This window comes from Natator depressus, chromosome 5, assembly GCF_965152275.1.
Source record: "Natator depressus isolate rNatDep1 chromosome 5, rNatDep2.hap1, whole genome shotgun sequence".
Taxonomy (NCBI): Eukaryota; Metazoa; Chordata; order Testudines; family Cheloniidae; genus Natator; species Natator depressus.
Window position 1 is genome coordinate 91,082,037 of NC_134238.1, and position 26,389 is coordinate 91,108,425.

The window sequence follows — 26,389 nt, forward strand, 5'->3', positions numbered from 1 at the left end:
TTCATCTTCTCTTTTTGTGAATGGAACAGCGGGGGAACCTTGTTTGGACCGTAAGTGACATCTGACACCATGGGAATGAGTTAGACTGTCTTTATAATGAGCCTCTGATATGTACTACCCAAACTTTGGCATGTGCAGATCCAGATCGGAATGCAAATTTCATGGCATGACTCTCTCAATATGTAAATGTGTGGGAAATTAAAGTTTTACCACATATACAATGGAACTCGTTATTTGTGCTTCAGAATCTTATTGTGTACCAGAGGATGCGGGACAAATGTGAATATACAAAACAGCTGGAAAGGAGGAATAGCCATTGAATAGTGCATAGCTGAGATTTGGTCAGAAACATAACTGTACAAGTGGCTCAATTTACCTCACAGCATATGCATCAAGAAGGGCTGATTAGGAAAACAGATTCAAATTACCTTGTTGGCTAAGTAATTGGTCTTCGGGTGTCCCTAAAAAGGAAACTATAAATTTTATTTTCATTTTGTATCAGTGTCTCCTAGCCCATGTCTAACTAACCTGTATTGATGTCTTTTAATTAAACCACACTTGATATGCTTACACTGTAGTGTGCATACTGAGTGTGCATGCTAGGAATTCCAGATAAAGTAATTATGCTATTTGCCACTGTCATGATTAATGTGTGACAGCTGTTATGACAGCTGTGCCACTGTTTTGTCACAACACTATGTTCATCCATAACAAAATTAGCTGTCTCGCTCCAAGGTACACACTTGCAGCTATTTCCTTAAGAAGTCAACAGTGAAGAAAACTGAGAAGGAATATTACATGAACTCTGTGACAAATAAGAAAAATGGCATCCTTATTTTTTTTTCTTTAAATGAATATATAGACTGCCTGCATTGGGAATGCAGATAGCTCACATTTAGTAAACAAGCTGTCACACTGAGCCAATCCCCCACTAATCTAACTAACAAGGTCTCTGTATGTGAAGGGATCACTTCATAATTTGAATTTACCTTGTCAGACCAGGCTTTAGATGTTACTCAAATTAGCACTGGATGTAACTTTCCTGTCTGTCAGGGTGGCAAACGGCAAAAAAAAAGTATATAACAAAAGCAGAGGAGCACATCATCCCCTCCTTTAATAGCCAATCAAGGAGAACGCAATAAATAACTTTCCAGGCATTTCCTCCCCACCCCCATCCCCAAACATGGAAACACATGAATCTCTACTGGGTTTAAGCTAATTCAAAATTGAGACTTAAATCATCAAATTAAATGCTGTTAAACTAATATTTCTTATGGAGCCTTGAAACTGCACTATAAAAATCATAAAAGACTGATGTGAAGAGACAGATGGCTACAATAATAGCATAATTTCATTATTCTCTAGGTTTGGGTGAATTTCTTTAAAAACAGAAGAACATGCTTTGATTTCTGTTTGGCAAGAAAAATAAATACTGAAACATCAGGACTCTTAGCTCTATAGAAGAAAAATCAAATCCTGCCAGACATGCACATTTATGTTCATAAGAGTGCATATTTAATAATAAGAGACATCCACTTCTAATTAATCAACTCATTAAGAAATGTTAATATCTGCATTAATTGTACCTTCTTTTCCCCAGGATTCAGGTCAAATAAGAGACATGTGGTGCCTCTTGTTGCCCCAGCCCACTCACAAACCCAGAGGAAGAATATGCACAGTGTTAATTATATTTTATCACATGCCTAAGATAAAGGGGACTAACTCAATTACTGTTATCACCAGACATTTTATGTCAGAAATCATAAGCAGCCAGCACTGCTGTTCACAGCTCAGTATTTAGATCTCAGCCAAAGTGGAATATTTGGAACAAACAGTTAAAAAGCATCTTTATTCCTAATTGGTGAGAGATGATGCATCAGAGACTTCCTGAATCAGCCTGAGGATGTATTTGATGCGCGGCCACTTCTGTTGCAAATGATTATTCCAGGAGCATGCAAACAAAATGCTTTTATAATTAAAAAATTATTTTTAATTAAAAAAATTAAAAGGTAAACTGCAACCTTTGCATTTCTCTGCAGTTTATTTCACTCTTTTTCTTGGCTACATAGGCGAGATTAGTGCGGCATGTTTGTGCCACTAATGTGGTGTACAGGGAAATACAATGAACTCTTTCTTTAGATAAAGAATGATAGTGCAGAAATTAAAACATAAAAACATGGATAATAATAATCTTCCACAAACACTATCTGCAGGTATTTCCTAGGGGAAGGTCTAGATTCATGGGACTAAAAACACACTATAAGGAACCCCCAACTTTTTAGGCTCACTGCAACATTAGCTGAGATTAATCACCAAGATATTACAATTTTCCAATTAAGAAGGGAGGCTGGATTTTGCACAGGTGGAGCTCCTCCTTTTATCAAGCCTAAATAGGCAGTCTTCCTTTTCCTGTTAAGAAAGTCAATGTCTTTAGGTGTTGAAATTGCAGGGTCAGGTTCTTCCTTGAGTGGAAACTACCCCACAAGTGAGTATGAATCAGCTCTGTTAATTAATAAAAGTCTAGTGTTTCTTTACAAATAATGGATATGGACAAAAGAGAATGTGCTACAGCAGTATAAACTGCCTTGTTCTGCTATTAATACCACTGGAGGATGCAAGAACAGCTTCCTTAAAAGCAAGCACAGCCCTAAGATAGATGTTCCAATTTTATAAAGCCAAACAAGCCTCAGTACTACTGAGCAGCATTAGTCATTCTTAGTCATAGGGAGGTTACAAAGAGCTTCTTCTCTAAAGTTCTCTTCCTTTATAGCTTTGGACTGGAAAACTAATTTGGTCTGAAAATTGCCAGGAAATATTTCTGCAAGCACAGTTCTGAATTGAAGTTAATTAAAAATTACCCTGACTTGGAATTTTGACTTTTGTATAATGAATGTTGTGTCCCAATCTAGTACCATTGTGGTTTGTGACTCGCTATTCCTTTTATGAACTTTCTATATATTTCAGTTTATTTTACAGCTCACAAGCTGTTTATGATTGAAGAAACTAGCGTATACTAGATTAATGGTTTTTTTCTTGTAGTTGTGGATAGCGTTGAGTTACATCTTGCTCCTACTGATTCCAGTTAGGGTTTGTTTATTCCCACTGAAGTCAGTAAAAATAGGGTCTTGCATTGTACGTGTTTGTGAGTATTTTCCTTTCTTTTGGCTGGTTGTAGCTTATAAGGAACATAATGAGCCTGTTGGATCTGAGAACTAACAGAAGTTGTATTTTAACTCATGTGGTAGAGGCAGTTGTTTCCTTGAGTTGTAGGACTAGCTCTTCCAGTCTGTGTGGCTTGTCATGCAGAGGCAGTGGCCTCCCCAGAGTGAAGCTTGCAACCAGGGACTCAAAGTAAAGTTGACTTTGAGCCCCTTTGTAACTATAATATAAACAGATGATCTGGGTAAGACTCTTTCTCACAAAAATCATATGTAGGAATACCTGCAATAGAATTCAAGGTCACATATCTAGGAACAATGTGAGCAATATTTACAGGGTGGTGGGTTGGTCGAATGGGGTGGCCTGTATCCTGGAATACAATGATGCTGAGAAGGTCATTGCTAACAATTATCATCTGACCGTGCATTCCTACTTTGATACTGTCGCAAAGTGGCTAATGTGATCTTTGGATGAATAAACATAGCCATAATGAGTAGAGAGGTGAGGTTACCTCTGTCTAGGGCATTGGAGAGACCACTACTGGAATACTGTGTCCAGTGCTGGTGTCATTTTAAAAAGTGTGTTTAAAAATTGTAGAGGGTACAGAGAAGAGCTACAAGAATAAGTGATCTGGAATACATGCCTTACAAATGAGCAACTAAAAGAGCTCAGGTTATTGTGTGATGACTTAATCATGGTTGCCTTTTAACCTTACACCATGGTATAATTACCTACATAAGGAAAAGATAGCTCAGGTCTCTTTAATCTAGCAGGCAAAGATACAAGATAAGATCCAGCTGGAAACTGAAATCGGCAAAAGTCAAACTGGAAATAAGACATTTTAAAGCATCATTGTAATTAACTTTTGGAACAAATGATCATGGGATGTGGTAAATTCTCCATCAGTTAGAATCTTTAAATCAAGATGTGATTTTTTTTCTAAAAGATGAGCTTTGGTTCCTACACAAGTTATTGAGCTAGATTCAGGAATGCTATGGCTTTTGTCATGCAGGTGGTCAGACTACGTGATAATAATGGTCCCATCTGGTCAGAAAATCTATGGCTCTTACTAAAATGATATGTAACTTTGTGATATAACTCGGATACTGGCAGGAGTAATTTTTCTAACTAGCATTAGACCCTAACAATGCAACATCAAGCATGTGTGTGAACTCTCTTATGTTCAAGAACACTACACTGTTTCAGTGATTTGTACACCAGAAATTCTACTTTCCATTTATGTTTGAGTTCCTCTTTCTCTTTTACCGTAAACCAGGGTTCTCCCTATTGTAAGCTACAAAAGGTTTGCCGATCCAGCTTTTCTCAAAGTACTGGCATTTGGATGTGAACCATTTCTGGTTTCTATCATCTTCTGAGCCTGAAGTTCTTTGTATATGTTTTACTTATCTTTAGAATGTGCCAAGAATATGCCATGCTACCAAGCAGAGCTCTTTGGACATCCAGTGTGGACAACATCAGGACCACTAACAAGATCTGACAAACGGGAGGTAGTTCTTTGACATGATAAAATCAAGTCAAGCTTTCTCCTGACTCTTGATATGCCAGTGAAACTTCTTCCCATGTTGCAGCTGAAGATCAGGCAAGGTGTTTTACATCTTACATACAATAGTTCTTGCTCTTTTTTGTACTGTATATGTTTTTAAAGGGAAATGAATTCCTCTCCCCACTCCTCATGTAGGTAGACATTCTCAAATGGCAACGGAATGCCGGCACCTGAACTCATGTTATAGTAAACTTATTTTATGATAGGTGGCATGCAGCCAGCATACTCCTCCTGCTGAACAAAAAACAGTGGGAAAGACAAGATGCAGGAGGCTTGTGAGCTTAAGTCAGTTGTCTTAAGCAAAACACCAAGTATCAAAAAGTTTAATAGCTGCTGAGGTCATGTTAAATGGAAGGACTGAGTCAACCGATTCTGTCATATTAAACCAGTGTTGCTGTGCTTACAAACTATACTGGTAACTTTGTGCATGGGTGGGACCAGATGGATTCTAAAGAATTACAAACATATAATATGTTAATGGCTCAAGCCCAGATAACGAGTATTGAATAAAGTAGAGCATCAACACTAAAAGTTAAAGGTTTTAGAAGTACAGTATGTCTAGCAGACAGTGAAATCATCTGATTTCACTAACAGTAATGACAGGAAAATCAGAGACAAGAGAAAAAGAAAGAATAGAGACAAACAATTACTTGCAGCTATCTTTCCAATGGTTAAAAGGCAGATATTTTGTCCATCAGATTTCTAGGCATGAGTGGAAAAGAACTTGAAAGTGGGTAGATAATACTAGAACTAGTGGCATGAATAAAATATAGTTAAGTTGCCAACTCCTCCCACCCACCCCATAAAAAGAAGAAAAAGAGAAAAACATTAAAGAGAATTAAAAGAAATTTTAGCAGACATGTTTATAAACTTATGTTGCACCAAAAAAGATGTGAGAGGGTTTAGTTTAGACTGCAGATATTATTACTGTTAAACTATGGACTAATGGTTTTCACCCAATCTCTGTCTCCACTTACTGAAATTTGGATCCAGACCTGCATTGCACAAAGTCATAAAGTAGCCCATAACATGCAATGTGTGTCTGAGGTTGAAAGAAACCTAGAAGAGCGAAACCCAGAATAGGATAACTTTTAGCTCATCTGTAGAGCTGTTTTCTAGAGCCCATGAGGATCTTAATTCAAGCTGAACATTTAGCCTGCACATACCATCTCCAGGCATTGGATGGAGGATTCTGATACTTAGCAAAGGCTACTCTAGTACCTGACCACTAATTGGAAGACACACGAGTTGTGATGAAATTGTATCAGTTCCCAGAAAGAGAATGGGTGGAAATAAGATATTCAAAGAATGACTTCAAGCTGAGACTGTAACTAATCAAATCCATTCTAGTGTCTGCCACCATGTCAGAAAACAATAACACATAGCTCTGCTTCGGTAGGGGAAGAAACTAGATTCGGCTTATTCCCCCCTCCCACCCCCCCCCCAAAATTGTGTAATTTCTGCTCCTAGGAAATGCATTGCTTTCACCCTTGGCAATGACTGTTTAAGGATTATCTGCATGGTTTTAAATAGCATGAGATCATATTTCACATTCATATGCTTTGCATACTTTACAGCCTTGGAAGATGTGGTCAGAATTCATGGCTTAAATAAGTCAGTAGGCAAAATGGAGCTTGCACATTATGCATAATCACCAAGCAGAACCAGGTTCTGTGCATCAAGTCCATAGGGGAGCAAAGGTAGAAGGCACTGGTGATCATGTTGTTCTCCTGCAAATCATGAAAGATGGCAGCACTGGAGAGGGAGAAAGCCTGGGCAAGCATGTTGCTGCCCCTCAATCATACAGAGAAAGAAATTAAGCTGTGAGGTTGGGATTGTATTGTGGTACAGGGAAACTACTGTTTCCTGCTCTCATGCCTGATTGGAGTGTTGCTGTATGGGAGCACTCAGGATGTAGAGTACCTCTCACTGAGGTCTGAGAGAGGTGATTTTGTTTTGCTTTTAGCAGGGGCTGTTGCTCCCTCCCAGTCCTCCTTTAAACCATGACCAGCATTGTATAAGAAATTGGTTTTTCGAGAATTCACCAACAGTTCAAGGTTTCAGTCAAACAAAATAATGTAAACTTCCTCTCATTCTGTATTGACGATCTAGCCTGATCCTGGCTGTGGCTAAACTTTCTGCGCGTGCCTTATTCTTATCAAGCTGTTAAATACTTGTATAATTTTTAGCCTTCTCTTACTATCATAGGAATTTGATTCAAGAGCAGAAAAGTGGCATGCAACAATCTTGAATATACTCACTGTAATCTATAGGCAGATGGACTTGTTCAGGCAGCAAATCTTCACTTTCAAGAATTGCAGCTCTGCTGTTTTGCCTATATTCATATTTTAGTTTTTGGTTTAGTTTCTCTCACTCAGTTTTTCTTTTTTCTTAAAAAAAAAAAAAAAAAAAAAAAAAAAGCTTGATTAGAATTGGTATTGCCTTTCCATAATATTTGGTGTGTTTGTCTCTCTCTGAATGCATAAATATGCTTATATATTCTCATTTTACCTTGAATGTAACACATTAGATTCCATCCCTGCAAACACTTATGTCTGTGTTTCCATTTATGCTATTGCAGTCAATGGAACTACTCATTCCATTGAGTTGTGTGTGCTTATGTGCTGAATCATACCTTAGTTTGCTCAATGATGTTTTTAAACACAATTTTGCCATCATATAATGATAGTGAAAGAAAACTGAAAGAAGTCAAAAAAAAAAAGTCAGCTACGTAATTTAATTCCTTCACATTTAATTTTTTTTCATTTTTCTAAATATGAACATGTAAATCAGATTGTCTTGCATTTGTACCAATATTCTATCAGTGCTCCATACTTGGAGGCATATGGGAAAGATGACCCTAAAAGTTCCAGGGAGACCTGGAGAATAGGGAATGGAGCTGAGAGTAACTTTTGGGGTCTGGCTTTTGAGGGGGGAAAAAATAGAGAATTTCAGCTAAAATGTTGTCAAATTGCTGTTACATGAAAGTGATTTGTGTAAGTAAGTATTTTTGGTTAAAACATCCCCAAAAAGCACCACATGACCATGCTCTTAATCTTCTCACACATCATAAATTAGATTGAAAAGACAGTTGTAGGCAGTGGCCATGGGACGACCTGACAGATCTTTGCGAAAACCACCAACAACAAGGCTTTTCTGCAAGGCCATGATGCAAGAAATAAGATTAACATGATGCCCTTGTTGTACTTCCCCGCCAACAATTTTCAAAAACCAAACCTAACCTGAACTTGGAACAAGGACAGGAATATTTAGCTTTTACATCTCCCAATGCATTGCTTTAAAACTACCAAAGTGGCAATTAGACCTTAGGTGCTGCCTTTTCTGATTATCCGCTGTTATTTTTAAATAGCTGGCTTGACAAATTAGCAAACATACAAAAAGATCAGTCCTGGCCAACACCCCTCTTCCTTATTATTTTAAGTGAGTTTTGCTTAACTGTACAGCCTTGCAGAGAATAACAAAATAATTGCAGAGTGATATCCTGACAGTGAAATGCCATGATTCCAAATAATCCATCACACATTGATGCAACACTCTCTAATGCTAGCATCACATTGCACTGGCAGGACATTGTATCATCATTAAACTGTGTCTGGAATTCCACGCAATCCAATATCTTATCCTGCTCCTTCCTCATGCCTGTCAGGAGGCATGAAAAGGGAGCCTGGCAGCTTCTAGTCCATTAGTTTGTCATTGTGTGTGTCAAAGAATATCAGGAGTGCACAGTTTACTCTGCCTATGGATGTTCTGATCAAATCTGTGAATTCTAGAAGAACTGGATGCAATAAACCATTACACAATGTATGTGTAATAGCCATTTCAAGTCTTGTCCAACTGCATTATTTAGATATGTTTTGCTGATTACTTACCAAACCACAGTGAATACTGTGAGTACTGCTATTCCCCAGCATTGTTCTGGGCACCTTAGTGACAGGTCCTGCTAATTTTTATCACCATCATCTTCTATTGAACAACTCTGTGATATGTTGTGAAATCCTGATGACTGGCAAGTGCAGATCGGGTCTCCTACTCCCATGAGCATTGCTTTAAAATCCTATGGATAGTACCTGCAAAATATATTGACCAGATTAGGTAAGAAATAATCCCAGACATTAGCAATGCTGTATGTCTACTAATCCAATAGGTTTCTACACATATGCACCAAAAGTTAGAGAAGTATTTAGCAATCACAGTCTCCACATCTATAACTGTTCCCTATTGGAATGTATTTTCATTCTGCTTAGTGTAATACCTTTTTCCTAGCCAGTAAAACCTATGTAGAAAGGACTACAAGAATATCACTTTCTGCTGTGTGGCCAGCTTTCTGCCATAGCAATTTTTTTTTGTCCAATTTTTTTTTTTTGTTCATTCACTGGGTTATCACACATGGCACCATCAAAGGTTGCTTTACTGCTTTGTCAATGGCAGCTAGTCAGAAACTAACATAAATCAAATCCAAGTCAGCATCAGGAATGTCACGCAACACTTGCTTCCAAGTTTTACTTTAATACCTGAGGTTTGCGTTACTGATATTAAATAAAAATTCTTTGCAATGAATTTTAAATGAAGCAAAAGCTCTCACCAGAGATTTGTTAAAAGCAGACTAACAGTTGTTCGTTTTTTTTTTCTTGTTTTTTTTCCTCCAATCCTTTTTAGTAGAAGGGCTTTAAATTATATATTAACCAAAAAGGTAAACAGAATAAAATGGGCAATTAAATATTAATGGAAGATGTAGTGGAATTGTCCTGTGGTGCACTTAAAACGGCTTGAAAGATTGAGCTGTGAATTGCTCTCCCTTAGGTATTGAAATATTCATCAGTTCTATTTAATAAATGTTCGTATTCGTAGCCACTCATGTTTACACTACAGCACTTGGAGGAGAGTGCTTACTAAAGAAAACACTTTAATGGAAGGTGAACTTTCCTGTACAGTGAGTCACCTTAAATTATACAGAGTATGGAGCAGAGGAGACTGAGAAATCTCTGAACTGACAAATGTGAAGCCTGCATAACTTAAGAGTATCTTTTGTTAAAAACTGCCAGTGGCTGGGGAAAGCACCTTATGGTTCCAAGACTATTTTGAAGCTTTTAAAAATTCATTTTGTTTGCCTTTTAAAAATATCTAACCTTTCCTGCCTGTGCTGAAGTTGTTTTCTGTGACGATTTAGGCTAGATGTGAAAAGAAAAGGAGTACTTGTGGCACCTTAGAGACTAACCAATTTATTTGAGCATGAGCTTTCGTGAGCTACAGCTCAGTGAGCTGTAGCTCACGAAAGCTCATGCTCAAATAAATTGGTTAGTCTCTAAGGTGCCACAAGTACTCCTTTTCTTTTTGCGAATACAGACTAACACGGCTGTTACTCTGAAACTAGGCTAGATGTGATTACTGTAAAACCCATCTGCCGGATTGGAAGAAAGGAGGACATGCAGCAGAATAGAACTTGCATCACAAATTAATTAAACAATTGAAGAAAAAGAAGTTCTTCAGGTGACACAGCACTGGCTCAGTTTGTTTATACAGTGTGTTAAACTCTATTAAAGTATTCATTACCAATCATATTGGGTTAATTAATGACCACACCAATGACTAAGAAATAACAATGCTTAATGCTGATATAGAAACAAGTAAACATCCAATGATCTCAAAATACTTTATGAACGTTAAGGATTCAAACATAGTCCTGCACTGGGGGTGCTAGCAGACTGTGTTTTGCCGTTGGGGAACATCTGGAGAGGATTTCCTCCCATAGCTCCTGGATGCACAGAACCTATGCATTCCCTGATAGCTGACTGAAGGTAGTAAGTTTATAACTGTCGCCATTTCCTCGTGTGTTTGGAGAGAGGGAGAATACGGCTTTCTCCACCATCCTATCTTTTCCATGCTAGAGGATAGGCATGGAGCAGCCCCTGTGCTCTCCCAAATGACTGCAGTTCTGCCTGGCCTTTACTTTAGGTATTTAAGGGCGTGGGGGGCTGGGAGGGGGAGATTTCAAAATTTTACAGCAGCTTCTTCTGTGAAAGCCGAAGTGCTTATAGTGAACCTGACTTTCAAAAGGGCAGAAACCATGAGCCATGTATAAAAGTACATGGCTAAGGGGTACTATGTGTACAGCTGTGAGCTTCATTTGTGCAATTATCATGACTACATGCATGAATCATCTGGCAATTTGCTTGTGCAATGATGATTACCAAGTGTGCAAAGGGGCACACAGATGGTGTGCACATGGGCACGGTCCAGAGCTGCTTCCCTTTTGGAAATCAGTCCAAGGGTGAAGTTGACTAGAAACTACAACTGTGGGCATTCGGTTGGCTATATCAAGAGCTATGGTATTGGGGAAACCAGTTTGGAGAAATTGGTCTAAAATGTCAGTTAAAACTCAAACTGAACTAAAATCTAAAACTTTTCTCATTGAAAATGAGTGAACCTCAATCTTCTACATTCTGGAGTTGGGGGGCGGGCGGCCGGGGGGGGAGAGACTCCACTGTGTCTAGGACCGGCCCACAACATTTTGGCACCTGAAGTGGGGAGCTCAAATGACACCTCCGTGCCCCCTTGCTTGGGCCAAAACTGACTGTATTGCACAATCTAGCACCTGGTTAAAGGATTCAACTTTGAATTGTTGTTTGGGGTCTCTTATGGGATTATCCTGTGCCTCGTAATCAAAATGTCTTCTTCGGTCACTCTTGTATTCCTGAATGGGTGGGAAAATAGCTTCAGTGTGAAGTTCGTCTGCCAACTTCTGTGCATTCTTCAGAACATTTTGAAATCCCTCATCTGACCGGTCAGACTATAGGTCTGACTTTGCTTTGTCCAGTTGTTCCATTGCTTCAGATATATCAAGGTTATCACCTTGGAGTCTCTTGCTCACAACATTTATTTCAAACAGTACGTCATGTCACAACACTAAGCCACACAGAAATTTGAAGTTATGTATGTTTCTGGTGATTCCATTTTCCTCTGCCACTGTTTTCCCACGAACAATTCCTGTCATAGCATTATCCTCCATAATGGCAACTATGGCATCATCTATTTTCCCAATTTGGTGTTTGATAGGCTTTATCGCCTCCACTCGACTTTCCCATCATGTGGCACTCAGTGGTTTCAGTGTCAGAGAGGATGTTCCCAGATGTTGCTTCAAAATTTGCCATCGATGAGTTGATGCAGAGAAAAAGACATAGATGCTTTGAATTACATTAAAAAATTCAGCAGCCTCATTAGAAGCTGATGCTGCATCACTGACCACCAAGTTCAATGAATGAGAACTGCATGGGACAAAAAAAGCTCGAGGGTTTAACTCTCAGATCCGTGTCTACACTCCTCTGTTCTTTCCTCTCATGTTGGCACCATCATCGTAGCCCTGACCTCTCATGTCAGCTATCGCAATTCCGTATCTTCCAGCTGTTTAAGAAGCACATTTGTCATACCAGCTCCTGTAGTATCATCAATATCAATAAATTCTAGAAAATGCTGTTCGACAGTCGCCATTGCAGGGACATTTTCACGAGGTTCTGTTGTTACAAAACACACCATTAAAGTCATTTGTTCCTTATGGCTGATGTCAGGTGTGCAGTCTAGAATAACAGAGTAATATCTTGCTGACTTCAGATCTGCCACAATCTTCTGTTTGACTTTTGGTGCCAGTAACTGTATGATCTCATTTTGAATTGTTTTTCCAAGGTAGTGGTGTGTGTACATTTCTTGGGTGGTGACTCTTCTTAGATGCTCCCGGAGTACAGCATCAAACTCCGCCATCAGCTCCACAATTTTAAGGAAGTTTCCATTGTTTGGCACATACAGCTGATCTGAAGTGCCAGCAGTGCTAGGTTTTGGGTAGCAAGCATTCTCACAATGGCAATGAGCCTTTTCAGAACATTTTGCCAGTAAAGAGAGACTGATGCAATCTCCTCTTGATGCTGATTATCTATGGTGGCCTTTAACCTTTAGTCTCATCTCAAGCTCTTTCCACCTACGGAATGCTCTCTGGTGATTTGCTGCCTTCTCATGGTATGCCAGATTTCTAGCCAGATTTTTCCAGTCCTTTGTTCTTGCCGAACCCAATGTGGCTGGAACATTAGACTGGAAGAGTTTGCAACAAAAACAGTATGCAGCATTCTGGCTTTTTGAGTACATAAGCCATGGCCTCTCCACTTTGTTACCATTGGGGATTTCACGCCAGTAATGTGTTGGATGGAAACTTCTATTTTCATTGTCTTTGGGGAACATGAAGTTTTTCACTTGCTGTGGCCCATGCAGTACAAGGAAGTCCCTCCGGCTACTGCTCAAGTGGGTCCACAGTCCTGGATAATCTAGACTTAAGGAACTAAACTCAGCAGCAGCTGCTCCTTGTGCCTCCACCACGCTCTTCAGGAATGTGCATGTTACATCCATTTGGGATGGACATGTGGATGCTGCAGTAGCTGTCAGGTCACCTGCACTCTGACTAACTGAAAGATCAGGCATCTCCTCACCACTCACATCTTCACTGGGGCCAGAAGGCTCACCGTGAACATTTGTGTCTATATCTCAGGAGAGCTCCTTCCTGCTTAGATAGAAAAGCTTCCTTTGCTTTTTCTTTTTCTGAATGTTGCCCCAGAGGGGCATTTTCTTCTTTCACTCATGACTGCTGTTCTGTGCCAGCAATAGTGGCTCTCAACACTCAGTTGAAAGGGACAAATAAGCAGGCTGGTAGCAGGGCCTGAGTGAGGGAAGATATCGGTGTCTTAAGGGCCTAACTGGCTCCTACTACTTCAGTTGACTGCCTGTTCTCCTCAAGTGGGTTCAGGGAAGCAGCAGGAAACAGGAAGCTCCCTGAGAAGTTGGTGTCAGAGAGGTACATAAGAGGCTCCTCCTCTTCCTCTCTCCCTGCAGCTCCTGCTGCTTTCTGTTATTCCCTCTCACCTTTTGTCCTGCCTACCTGTTATGTCTCTTGTGCCCTCCTTCCTCCAGCACGGCACTCCACCATCTCTGTGCATCTAGAGCAGAGAGAATACATATGCACCAGCAGCAGACACAATTTTCTACTCTCTGGGTCCTAGTGTCCCCCTCTGCCCCTCACAGTCTGGCACCTGAGGTGGCCACCTCAGTTCACCTGATGGTAAGGCCAGCCCTGACTGTGTCAAGTCATTTAGCAGCCTGGGCCCTATCAGAGAGCCTGGCTGACAGAACAGTGTTAAGCCCATTCAGCAAAGATGACTAATTGAACTGATAAGCCCCACAGATCTTCAATAGAAGGTGGTGACTAGAGCCTGGGAAAGAAGGAAGAAGCTAACTGTGGTGCAGATATGGGCAATTGGCTCACCTAGAAACTTTCAGGGGAATGTGAGGTTAGTTCAAAAGACTTGGATTTCAGGATAAGAATCTGAACTGTTGTTTCAAGCTGATGCATATACCAATAAAAGGCAGGTATTGTCACACATGCTTGCCTGATTTGCATCAAACCCTTTGAGTTTTGCCTGTCATTAATTTTATTTAATGAATGATGCTAGAACTGTGGGTTGCTCCCATTCAGATGACATGGTGACAAGTAGAGGATATGATGACGTGGTGATAATACAGAGTTGAACATAGAGGCTGAGTAGATCTGCTACATATCTCCCTGTGGAAGGTCATTTTGGTTATAAAGTAGTATGTTGAAAAGTCAGATTTGTCTTGATTGCAGTACTGAAATCAGTCAGTAAACTGAGATTTAGTTGTTTTTCACAGTTTAGATTTTAGCTGATGTGTGCCATTCAATGTAATTTAACATAAAGTCAACTTTTTCAAAATTCAGATCTGGCATCCAAGGAACACTTCTCAGAGGTTAGGAAGTTATTTTCAAGCTTCAGTAGCAAACACTTGTCACAAAACAAGGATAAGCTAATTATGTTCTAGTTCTGAAATCAAACTTTTCAGTATAAAGTGCTACCCGGAAGAGTTGAGTGGAAAAGTTGTTACCATGAAATCGTGCTTTACTCTTACTGATGTCCCTTAAGTTGATGCATGTACCAGTAAAAGTGTAGCTTTACCACTGAAGTGAAATTACAATTTTACAAGATAAAATTGTCTGTCTAAAAATTTGAGATTCTTCTTAATTATTTGCCTTTTTAAAAAAAGAACCAGATAAGATGAACAGTGCTTAAGAAAAAAGTGTATGCATGGGAAAAAAAATTTAAAACAAGATAGTTTTAACACTTTTAAAACTCTTTGCCTGCAAAGCCTTCTAAGAAGGCAGAAGAGCTATACAAAACATGAAAAATATAGTCTGAATTCATTCAAAACTGATCTGGATTTGGTTGTCATTAATGAACCAGAAACTCACTCCAGGTTTGTGTATAGGTTTCAGGGCCTTTTATGCGGATGCATTTGGGGAGGAGTGGTAGGAGCTGCAATGTTGGCAAGATGCAATGTTTTTGTTTTGGTTTTTTTTGTGTGGGAATAACCCGTAGGCAGAAGCTGTGCCTAAGAAATTATTCTTAGAGAGAGATTTAGGCGGAACAAACTTTTCTGGTGTTATACTCAGCTTCTAAAAACTGCCCCAGAGCTGATGGGCTTTATTTCAAGAGTGGATTGTTAAATTTTCTCTTAGTGTTATGCTTATCTGCAGTAATGTTGTCTGGTTTCTCCCAATAATCTTACGACGGCTCTTGCACTTCAAGCCCGTGAACTATAGTTTGGGGATGCCGCTGGGTTTTTTGTTTTTGTTTTTTAAATGACAGCACAAGGGATCATAAAGCACAAGGACAACACAAGAGATTATAGAACATCTCCCCCCAGGCTAAAAACATGTGGCTGCTGGTAGGAGAAACAGAAGCTTCAGAACTGTATATAGGCAGAGGCTAGGGCTTACGCTATCAAAATGTATTTTGGAGGGCAAGAGAGAGAAGTTACAACAGTTACTTTCCCACCATAGATTCAAGTTACAGGAAAGTGGTTGTCCAGCATCCATGTAGGGACTAAATGGGCCAAAAGTGGACCACAGTAAGAAAAGCATGGCTTGCAGGTTGGGATATGCTCTTCCTCTAGAAGCATTCAGTGGTACTGGAGTAAGGATCCTGGGATTGTGATTGGGGACTCAAGCAGACACCCCCCCCCATCCAGCCCCCTCAAAAAGAGTAAGCTTGATTAAGCCTTTTAAAGTTTCTGGAGCAAAGTCTGTTTTCCAAACAAACCAGCTGACTCCTCAAAGAAATTAAATCATCTTCTCTCACATGTGACACAGCATTGCCATTTCCTCAGGAGAAAACCTAAAGTGAAATCACAGATTTCCTCACAAAGCTATCTGTCTGAGAAAGATGTAGCATTTTAAAGAATTCTTCATATGTGCATGGAAATAATGGACCTCTAGCTCAAACATCATAAATCACATTGTTGCTATGCATAATATTCTTGCTAATTGCAAAACTGAAGGGAATCTCTCTCTCTTCCTATTATCCAGAGCTGGAATTGACTGATGTTGTAGAGCACTCTAGTTCCTGTTTTATTTGGGGATGAATATAATCTGTATTCAGCACTCTGCTCCCACGAACACAGCTCTCAGGTTCCACTGTGTGACTGGAAAATGCAGCTGTCTTTGTAATGAGAACATTGAAAAGTTGTTGGATCAACTGGTTTAAGGCCATCCTGCCTTCAGAACAGAATGGATCAAAGAAATTTTCTGGAAGTTATGACAAAGAGGCTGCAAATCCCATGCACTGTGAAAAGCAGTCCACATACTGTGTTGCAATTTCATCAGCATCCTTTCAAAGGCAGAATCACAATAGATCCAAACAAAGTTCTGACCATTGCATTGACTAGGCAGTGTTGCCTCATCTTGTACGGATGCAAGCATAGAATTATTAGTGTTAATACAAGTGTGTACTCTATTTGAGAGAAGTACGGTCTTAAAAGTAGGAAATCCTCAAGGCACACACAGAACACTGCTTGTCTGTCTTGTCACAAGTATAATGAAGCATAACCATCCTCCATTCTTGAAATTTACAGTTGCTCCCCATTCATTTATCTAGTTTTAAAAATGGTTTTAAGATCTTCCTCTGTGGATTGACTTCAGGCCACCTCATGAACCTCTGTTTTCTATTCCCCTCTGTTTATTTAGCACCAGGCTCCCCTCTCCTCATCAGACAATTGCACTATTATTGGCATATGAGTCTTTTTCTCTGGAGATCATCTAGTGCAGAAAAGTTACTGTACCTTTCAATCTCATTTCAGATCTCTGCTGAAAATTTCTTTGTCCTGTACCTCTTAATTTATTTCTTCCTTTGCTGTGCATTATTAACATGGTACCTGAATTATTTACAGACTTGCTAAAATGTCATTAGTGAAAGCATTTTCACTGGTGAGGAGAGGGTGAAAGCCTGGTTGCAGGAGGCTGGAGAGGAGAAAGGAGATGATGGAAGTTAGACAAGCCAGGTGGAGAGGAGAGAGGGATTTTTAGGAAGGTGGAAATAAAAATTTAGAGAGGAAAGTGCTTGCAGGGGAAGAGAAGATAAGGATAAGAATGAGAAATAAAAGGTGGAATAGCATGGCCATTCACTTGGGGAGAAAAACAGAAGAAAATACTAAAGGGAGCTAGACATCAGGGTGGGGTATTGGGTTGAGAGGATAGGCACTCAGATACAGTGGTGATGAGCATGGAATGAAACCCTAGATGGGGTGAGGTTGGAGGAAGACAGGCTCATTCACTAAAGGAGGAGAAGCCTGTAAAAGGAGAAGGGGAGGAGAGAGGTGCTGAAGAAGAGCTTGTGTTGGATAGTGTTGATTTTTGTTTTGAAATAGTCCACGAAATCTTGAGGAAATGGAAGGCGATGGAGTAGCAAGTTTAAGGGGAGAAGCCAAAGTAGAGAAAGGGTGGCGATGGTGAAAGGCAGTAGGTGTCCCATTAAGGAAGGAGAAGAATAGTTTTAGCATGGTAGAGATATTGGGAGAGCAGTACCGAAGAGGAGAATCATATTGAAGGCAGACAACTTCAAAGAAACTCCACGTAGGAGTGAAGTTATAAATAGAAACTGTGGAATCTGAGGGGAAGAACACTCACACAGGAGGGGAAAGCTGAAAAGGGAAGCTGAGAAGTCAGAATGATCAATACACTTGAGATTCTGAAGGGAGTTAGCAATGATGGAAAGGAAGAGTAGTTGATAGAGAGGGACCTTGGAGAGAGCAGCTGCTGGTGAAGATCACTTTGTTCCACTTTACCTGAAAGAAGTTTCCATTTTCCTTGAAATCTTTCCATTTGACCCTACCCCCCTTATATAGCTTTCTCATATGCTGCATTTTGTAACATATACCTTTAACATCAGCCAGTATCTCAACAGAATCCTCAGTACACCTATTAAAGTACACCTTGTCCTTCCCTAAACCAGATTCAGTATATTCTCAGATTTTGGTGATTCCCCCCTTAATAAATAGTTGTGGCAATTTTAGTATTCCATGTGCTTTCTGTAAAAGATTAGTCCTTATTCCATAGATAATGGGGATATGTTAAACTTCACCAAGTGAGCTTGCATGAAGCGGTTCTGTCTGGGACCTGCAGACTTCATATGTAATTATCATCAAGGTATGTAATATATCCACACTGCAAAATGGTGTGCAGTGACATGTTCACTGAATCTTCTTTCTTAAACTGAAGGCGCCATCCTGTCTGCTCTCTCCACGCATAGCTCCCGCTGAGGTCACTGGGAATTCAGATCATGTGCTGGATCAGGCCCCAGAACTGCATATCATTTGTGAAGAGAAGGGAGGAGAAGAGTTTAGATTCTCAATCCAAAACCAAACATGCAATGCAGTTTCTTTTATAATTAAAGTATATTTGACTTCATTTCCCATTGAAATAAATAAAATCAAATCAAATAAAAATCATGTGAAAAGGTGCTCTAAGAATGTACTACAAAAGTATAAATTTCATCCTGTTCTCCCATCGAATCCACATGAATCTGCAACGTGAGCAACAATCAGTCGCTGGTAGGTGCGGTTTCAGTGAGAATAGGGGTCTTGCATCAGGAAGTGCAAGCAATATTTTCTTAAATGTGGAAAACCACAAACATATACAGCCCCTGAAGACTCAACAGATTGGTGGTTATCGCAGCAATCTTCTCAATATGAAACATCACTATTGTGCGTTGTACAGATGTGTGTTGGTGGCAGTTGGAGCTATCAGTAGAAACAGGTAGATGGGCAGCAAGAATTTGTTAGATGAGTGGATAATGTGAATTCTGTTCTGTTTCCCAGGTGAACAGCTAGTCGGAAAATGGATGTGGGGGTGGAAATTGTTAAACTGAGTTCCTAGTTTTGATATATTTTTAAAAATCCTGCTCTACCTATAAGATATAATAAATTATAACAAGACTAATGGCCCCAACCACACCACCTTTTGGAAGGTCATGGCAGCATTTTCTACGGTTTTCTTAAAAGGATCAGGATATATGTACAGCCTTATTATGTTCCCTATCGCTTTGCTCATAAATTAGCATAATTTTTGGTGTAACTTGCATTTATTTGCTCAAGTGTACTGTGGACCGAATCATAGAATATCAGGGTTGGAAGGGACCTCAGGAGGTCATCTAGTCCAACCCCCTGCTCAAAGCAGGACCAATCCCCAACTAAATCATCCCAGCCAGGGCTTTGTCAAGCCTGACCTTAAAAACTTCTAAGGAAGGAGATTCCACCACCTCCCTAGGTAACACATTCCAGTGTTTCACCACCCTCCTAGTGAAAAAGTTTTTCCTAATAGCCAGCCTAAACTTCCCCCACTGCAACTTGAGACCATTACTCTTCATTCTGTCATCTGCTACCAATGAGAACAGTCTAGATCTATCCTCTTTGGAACCCCCTTTCAGGTAGTGGAAAGCAGCTCATTCTCCCCCCTCATTCTTCTCTTCTGCAGACTAAACAATCCCAGTTCCCTCAGCCTCTCCTCATAAGTCATGTGTTCCAGCCCCCTAATCATTTTTGTTGCCCTCCGCTGGACGTTTTTCCAATTTTTCCACATCCTTCTTGTAGTGTGGGGCCCAAAACTAGACACAGTACTCCAGATGAGGCCTCACCAATGTCGAATAGAGGGGAACAATCACGTCCCTCAATCTGCTGGCAATGCCCCTACTTATACATTCCCAAAATGCCATTGGCCTTCTTGACAACAATGGCACGCTGTTGACTCATATCCAGCTTCTCATCCACTGTAACCCCTAGGTCCTTTTCTGCAGAACTGCTGCCTAGCCATTCAGTCCCTAGTCTGTAGCGGTGCATGGGATTCTTCCGTCCTAAGTGCAGGACTCTGCACTTGTCCTTTGTTGAACCTCATCAGATTTCTTTTGGCCCAATCCTCTAATTTGTCTAGGTCCCTCTGTATCCTATCCCTACCCTCTAGCGTATCTACCTTTCCTCCCAGTTTAGTGTCATCTGCAAACTTGCTGAGGTTGCAATCCACACCATCCTCCAGATCATTAATGAAGATATTGAACAAAACCAGCCCCAGGACTGACCCTTGGGGCACTCCGCTTGATACCGGCTGCCAACTAGACATTGAGCCTGACTTTCTATCCACCTTTATAGTCCATTCATCCAGCCCATATTTCTTTAACTTGCTGGCAAGGATACTGTGGGAGACCATGCCAAAAGCTTTGCTAAAGTCAAGGAACAACACATCCACTGCTTTTCCCTCATCCACAGAGCCAGTTATCTCGACATAGAAGGCAATTAGATTAGTCAGGCATGACTTGCCCTTGGTGAATCCATGCTGACTGTTCCTGATCACTTTCTTCTCCTCTAAGTGCTTCAGAATTGATTCCTTGAGGACCTGCTCCATGATGGAAGAATTGAACCTATATTTTCCCCATCATGAGACTCATTAAGTGATGATGATGTAGATGAGGAAGTCCGCATTGAAACTACTCTGCTTTCTTGCTCTCCTGCTTTCTCCATGGATTAAATAATTATATGACGTAAAATAGGTGTCATGATGACTCTTCTACCAAAGCAGGCGCAAACACAGATGGACTGGCAGACCTCAGTTTACAGTTTCCACAAGAATACAAGGGAGATCTTGTTAGTTCAGGTAGAGCATTAAGGATACAGTAGAGTAAAGAATCCAGTAGGACATTAGACATTTTTAAAACATGGAACCAGTGTGAATTCTAGGTCATAGCTGGTTTCAGAGTAGCAGCCTTGTTAGTCTGTATCCGCAAAAAGAAAAGGAGTACTTGTGGCACCTTAGAGACTAACAAATTTATTTGAGCATAAGCTTTCGTGAGCTACAGCTCACTTTGTCAGATGTATTCAGTGGAAAATACAGTGAGGAGATTTATATACACACAGAACATGAAAAAATGGGTGTTATCGTACACACTGTAAGGAGACTGATCAGGTAAGGTGAGCTATTACCAGCAGGAGAGCGGGGGTGGGGGGAAGAACCTTTTGTAGTGATGATCGAGGTGGGCCATTTCCAGCCATTGACAAGAATGTCCAAAGAACAGTGGCGGGTGGAGGGGGGGAATAAACATGGGGAAATAGTTTTACTTTGTGTAATGACCCATCCACTCCCAGATTCTATTCAAGCCGAAGTTAATTGTATCCAGTTTGCAGATTAATTCCAGTTCAGCAGTCTCTCATTGGAGTCTGTTTTTGAAGTCTTTTTGTTGAAGAATTGCCACTTTTAGGTCTAATCGAGTGACCAGAGAGATTGATGTGTTCTCCGACTGGTTTTTGAATCTTTTAATTCTTGACGTCTGATGTGTCCATTTATTCTTTTACGTAGAGACTGTCCAGTTTGACCAATGTATAAGGCAGAGGGGCATTGCTGGCACCTGATGGTATATATCACATTGGTAGATGTGCAGGTGAACGAGCCTCTGATAGTGTGGCTGATGTGATTAGGCCCTATGATGGTGTCCCCTGAATAGATGTGTGGACACAGTTGGCAACGGGCTTTGTTGCAAGGATAGGTTCCTGGGTTAGTGGTTCTGTTGTGTGGTTGCTGGTGAGCATTTGCTTCAGGTTGGGGGGCTGTCTGTAAGCAAGGACTGGCCTGTCTCCCAAGATCTGTGAAAGTGATGGGTCGTCCTTCAGGATAGGTTGTAGATCCTTGACGATGCGTTGGAGAGGTTTTAGTTGGGGGCTGAAGGTGACGGCTAGTGGCGTTCTGTTGTTTTCTTTGTTGGGGCTGTCCTGTAATAGGTGACTTCTGGGTACTCTTCTGGCTCTGTCAATCTGTTTCTTCACTTCAGCAGGTGGGTATTGTAGTTTTAAGAATGCTTGATAGAGATCTTGTCATAGCTGCTTATTTATAATCCGCATAAGGAGCTAAGCTAATTAAATATTTTCAGTTTTTAAACTGAATGTTGGTTATTAATGGAAGCTGCAGAAAATTCAAGGAGAGCAAGAACAAAACATGAAATGTAATTATAATATATCTATATTATATAGCAAAGGTTTAAAAGTAAGATCAATGTTCAGATTCTTAATCAAGTAACTATATTGAATCCTCTAGGTGTAGTGGATAGGGTAATGGATTGAAAATCATGAGACCTGGTGCTACCACTCTGCAAACTTGGACGAGTGATTCTACCTCATTTTCTCTCCCACCTTTGACTGTCTTACCTATTGATATTGTAAGCTTTCTGGGACTGGGACAGTCCCTCTCTGTGTCTGTGCAGTGCTTAGCACAGTGGTTACCCTAATGTCAGTTGGGGTCATGAAATGATGCTGCAATATAAATAATATTTGATCATTAACTCTTCTACAATAAATTAAGGGTGAGATTAAAATCTGTTTTTGAAAATAAAAAATACAGTTCCATAATAAACAAAATGGCTGCTCCTGATGTCTAGTAATACCCTGTGAAAGAGTGATAGGGTGAAACTCTGGCTGCATTAATGACAATGGGAGTTTTGCAATTGACTTTAGTGGAGCCAGGATTTCACCCATAGGTTCAGGCCCTCCTGAGCACTACTAGGTGATTAGCACCATCTGTCTGTAGGCTGCTGTGCATACGTTCAACTCTTATTGACTTTAGTGGGAGTCAAAGGCGCTCAGCCCCTTCCAACCTAGGAGTTAGGGAGCTGCACAAACATGTTTTTAAAAAGGTATGATCCAACATATCATAGCTCAATGGAATGAAGACTAGGGATAGTGTTGTCCCTAGAGAATAAAGTCTGGTCTACACTAGACTTACATCGGTATAACTACGTCACTCAGAGGTGTGAAAAATCCACACCTCTGAGCAACCTAGTTATACTGGCCTAACCCCTGGTGTAGACAGTGCTATGTTGGTGGGAGAGCTTCTCCTGTTGACATAGCTGCCATCTCTCAGGGAGGTGGATTAACTACACCGATGGGAGAACTCTCTACCATCAGCGTGGAGTGTCTTCATTAAAGTGTGACAGTGGTGCAGCGGCGCCGATGCAGCATTTTAATGTAGACCTGCCCTAAGTGAATTACAAAATGAAATATGGTTATATCTGGAATGAAGACATTTAAAAGGTAACTCAGGGCAGGGAACCAAAAAACAAGTTGTTAATATATACACCCACACACGCTCCCTGTTTCAACTGGATAATGTGCAGGGGGTTCAGGTGGGATGGGATAAAGCTCTTGAGGGGAGACCCAAGAATATCTTCTTATGCTTTCAATTCATGATGGGCAAAGCATGCACTTTATTAGCTTATTCCTTTTATGTTAGGTTTGGGGTGGGAAGAGGGGAAAGGGAGAACATGAAATCTTCGTGGGCAAGAAAATTTAGTGCATATTTTTCCCTCTAAGATCCTCCATCTTGAATGGAGTAGCCTCTGAGCACTACCTCACCCCAGAAGACTAGCACAGAAGCTACTGATTTTAAATTAGTTGTTCATAGAAAAAACAATACCATCTTCCATATATAACACATTATAATGCTTCCCCACAGGGAAGCTTTCTGGCAAGTACATGCTAGTTGGTGCATCATGGAACACTTCAAACCCAAATATTGTGGTCTTTTAAAGTATCTTTGTGAGCCAAGGATAAGTCATTGCTGGAAGAATTGCTTCTAAGATGCAGATGAATAGTACTGGAGGCATAAGAGTTCCTGCATCTCTCTTTTCCTTTCAAATACCAACCAAACTTGGTTGAAATGCTTCTGTTGGTGTCACATGTATTCCAATCAAAGTCTCCATCAAATAAATGTGAAGTGCTAAGGGGATTTATATAGCCTGCCTCAGTGAATCACACTGTGCTGAATACTTATCCTGAATACACCTCTTTGGAATATCTAAAGTTAGTAATACAATTTGTCATACAGTGTGAACAGTGAGTGATTTGACTATTAAATGGGATGGAGATCCTCTGGCACAAGCTTTTTGAATGTGAATGCCCCTTATATTTCATGTAAAGCAGGCAAACCAGAGAGACACAATCAGTCACCTATTAGAAGGGCAGTGACAGTATGTATGCTGTGACAGATAACATTTTACTTTTGTGACAGGTTTTTTTTTCTTTTTTGAAGGTAGCATTCTATAAAAATGTTTCTCAGAACAATCTTCTGGTTTGAATGTAGCTTTTGTGTCAATGCAAACAGAACAATAGGGTAATTTTTTAAAAATTTCTGTACGCTTGATTATATATAGTCATAGATTCCAAGGCCAGAAGGGACCATTTGTGATCATGTAGTCTTGCCTCCTGTATAATACAGGCCATAGGACTTCCCCAAAATAATTCCTAGAGCAGATCTTTTATAGAAAAACTTCCAATTTGACTTTTAAATTGCCAGGGATGGAGAACATAAGAACGGCCATACTGGGTCGGACCAAAGGTCCATCTAGCCCAGTATCCTGTCTTCTGACAGTAGCCAAAGCCAGGTGCTTCAGAGGCAAAGAACAGAAACAGGTAATCATCAAGTGATCTACCCCCTGTTGCCCATTCCCAGCTTCTGGCAAACAAAGGTTAGGGACACCATCCCTGCCCATCCTGGCTAATAGCCATTGATGGATCTATCCTCCATGAATTTATCTAGTTCTTTTTGAACCCTGTTATAGTCTTGGCCTTCACAACATCATCTGGCAAAGAGTTAACACATGTTGACTATGTTTTGTGTGAAGAAATACTTCCTCTTGTTTGTTTTAAACCTGCTGCCTATTAACTTCATTTGGTGACCCCTAGTTTTTGTGTTATGAGAAGGAATAAATAACACTTCCTTATTAACTTTCTCTGTACCAGTCATGATTTTATAGACCGCTATCGTAGCCCTCCTTAGTAGTCTCTTTTCCAAGCTAAAAAGTCCCAGTCTTTTTAACCTCTCCTCATAGGGAAGCTGTTCCATACCCCTAATATATATTTTGGCACAATGGGGAGACTACCATCTCAAAACCCACCATGACCCTTGGTATAGTGATGGTTAATTACTCACTGTTAAACACTTAGACAAATTCAGACCAGAAATAAGGCATATCTTCACCTTCCAGTCATTTGTGTTTATACCTTTCTCTGAAGAGCCCATTATCAAATATTTATTCCACATGCAGGTACCTATAGACCGTAATCAAGTGACCCCTTAACATCCTGTTTGTTAAGCTAAATATAGTGACAGACTCAAGGAGCTCAATCTGAGGCAAGGTTTTTTAATCCTTTTATTATTCTTGTGGTTCTTCTCTGAACCATCTCCAATTTATTAGTAGTATTCTTGAATTGTGGACACCAGAACTGGACACTGGTGCAACCCCGTTGGAATACAATGTCCAATATAGAGGTAAAATAACCTCTCTGCTCTACTTGATATTCCCATTCATGAATCCCAGCACTGCATTGGCTCTTTTGGCCACAGGGTTGCACTGGGAACTCATGTTCAGTTGAATATACATGTGATCTGGTGGGTGGTCTCCTGCCTAGTGATTAGTGCCTATGACATTAGTCACTCTTAACAGGTGTGGTTTAGGGGACGGTAACTCTGCCTAGTAAATCCAGTTCTTGGGACAGCAACGGGTATGGTGCAGGGGGAGGGTAGGAGTAGGGGAACCCAGGCCCTTCCACTCTACTTGGTTCCAACCCAGGGCGTTGGGAGGCTGGTTCAGCTGCTCATCTGGTCTCAGCCTGAAGTCAGTTTCCCTGGGTCACTTCCTACCTTGGTCTGCACTCCATCCGGCTGCTGCCCATCTCTGGAGAACGTCTCTTTCCAGGCTTTCAGCCCTGGTCACAGTCGCTGGGTGCTCTGGCTCCTCTGCTCTCTGGCTTGGTGTGGGCTCAGCCCATATCCTCACCTGGAGCTCCCAGGGCACACCCTCCTTCCTGGCTTGCCAGCCCCTGACTGAGCTGCCTGGCTGGGTTTTAAACCCTGCCTCCAACTTGAGCACGCTCGGCTTGGGCAGAAGGGTGGAGTCTCCTTAGCCCAGAGTTGCTTCTTAACCCCCTCTGTTCTAGGGATTATATACCCCATCACAATCCACCACAACCCCAAATATTTTTGAGTCACAGCTTCCAGGGATGGATTCCCCCATCATTAAGTATGGCATACATTCTTTGTTCCTAGATGTATACATTTCTATTCAGCCATATTAAAATGCATGTTACTTGCTTGCGCTCAGCTAACCAAGTGATCCAGATCACTATCAGAGATCTGTCCTCTTCCTTGTTGATCACTCCCCCAGTTTTTCTGCCATCTGTAAACTTTATCCGTGAAGATTTTGTTTTCTTCTAGGTCACTGATAAAAATAT

At 40.6% G+C, this 26,389-nt stretch overlaps 1 long non-coding RNA gene across 1 annotated transcript in view; it reads left to right on the plus strand.

Moving 5' to 3' along the window:
* The window catches only part of LOC141988232 (uncharacterized), a 275,503-nt gene that overhangs the window by 80,558 nt on the left and 168,556 nt on the right, over nucleotides 1–26,389 (plus strand). The window contains exon 2 of the long non-coding RNA XR_012639703.1: nucleotides 4,573–4,759. This is a non-coding gene — a long non-coding RNA (uncharacterized LOC141988232). The remainder of the gene's footprint in view (nucleotides 1–4,572; nucleotides 4,760–26,389) is intronic.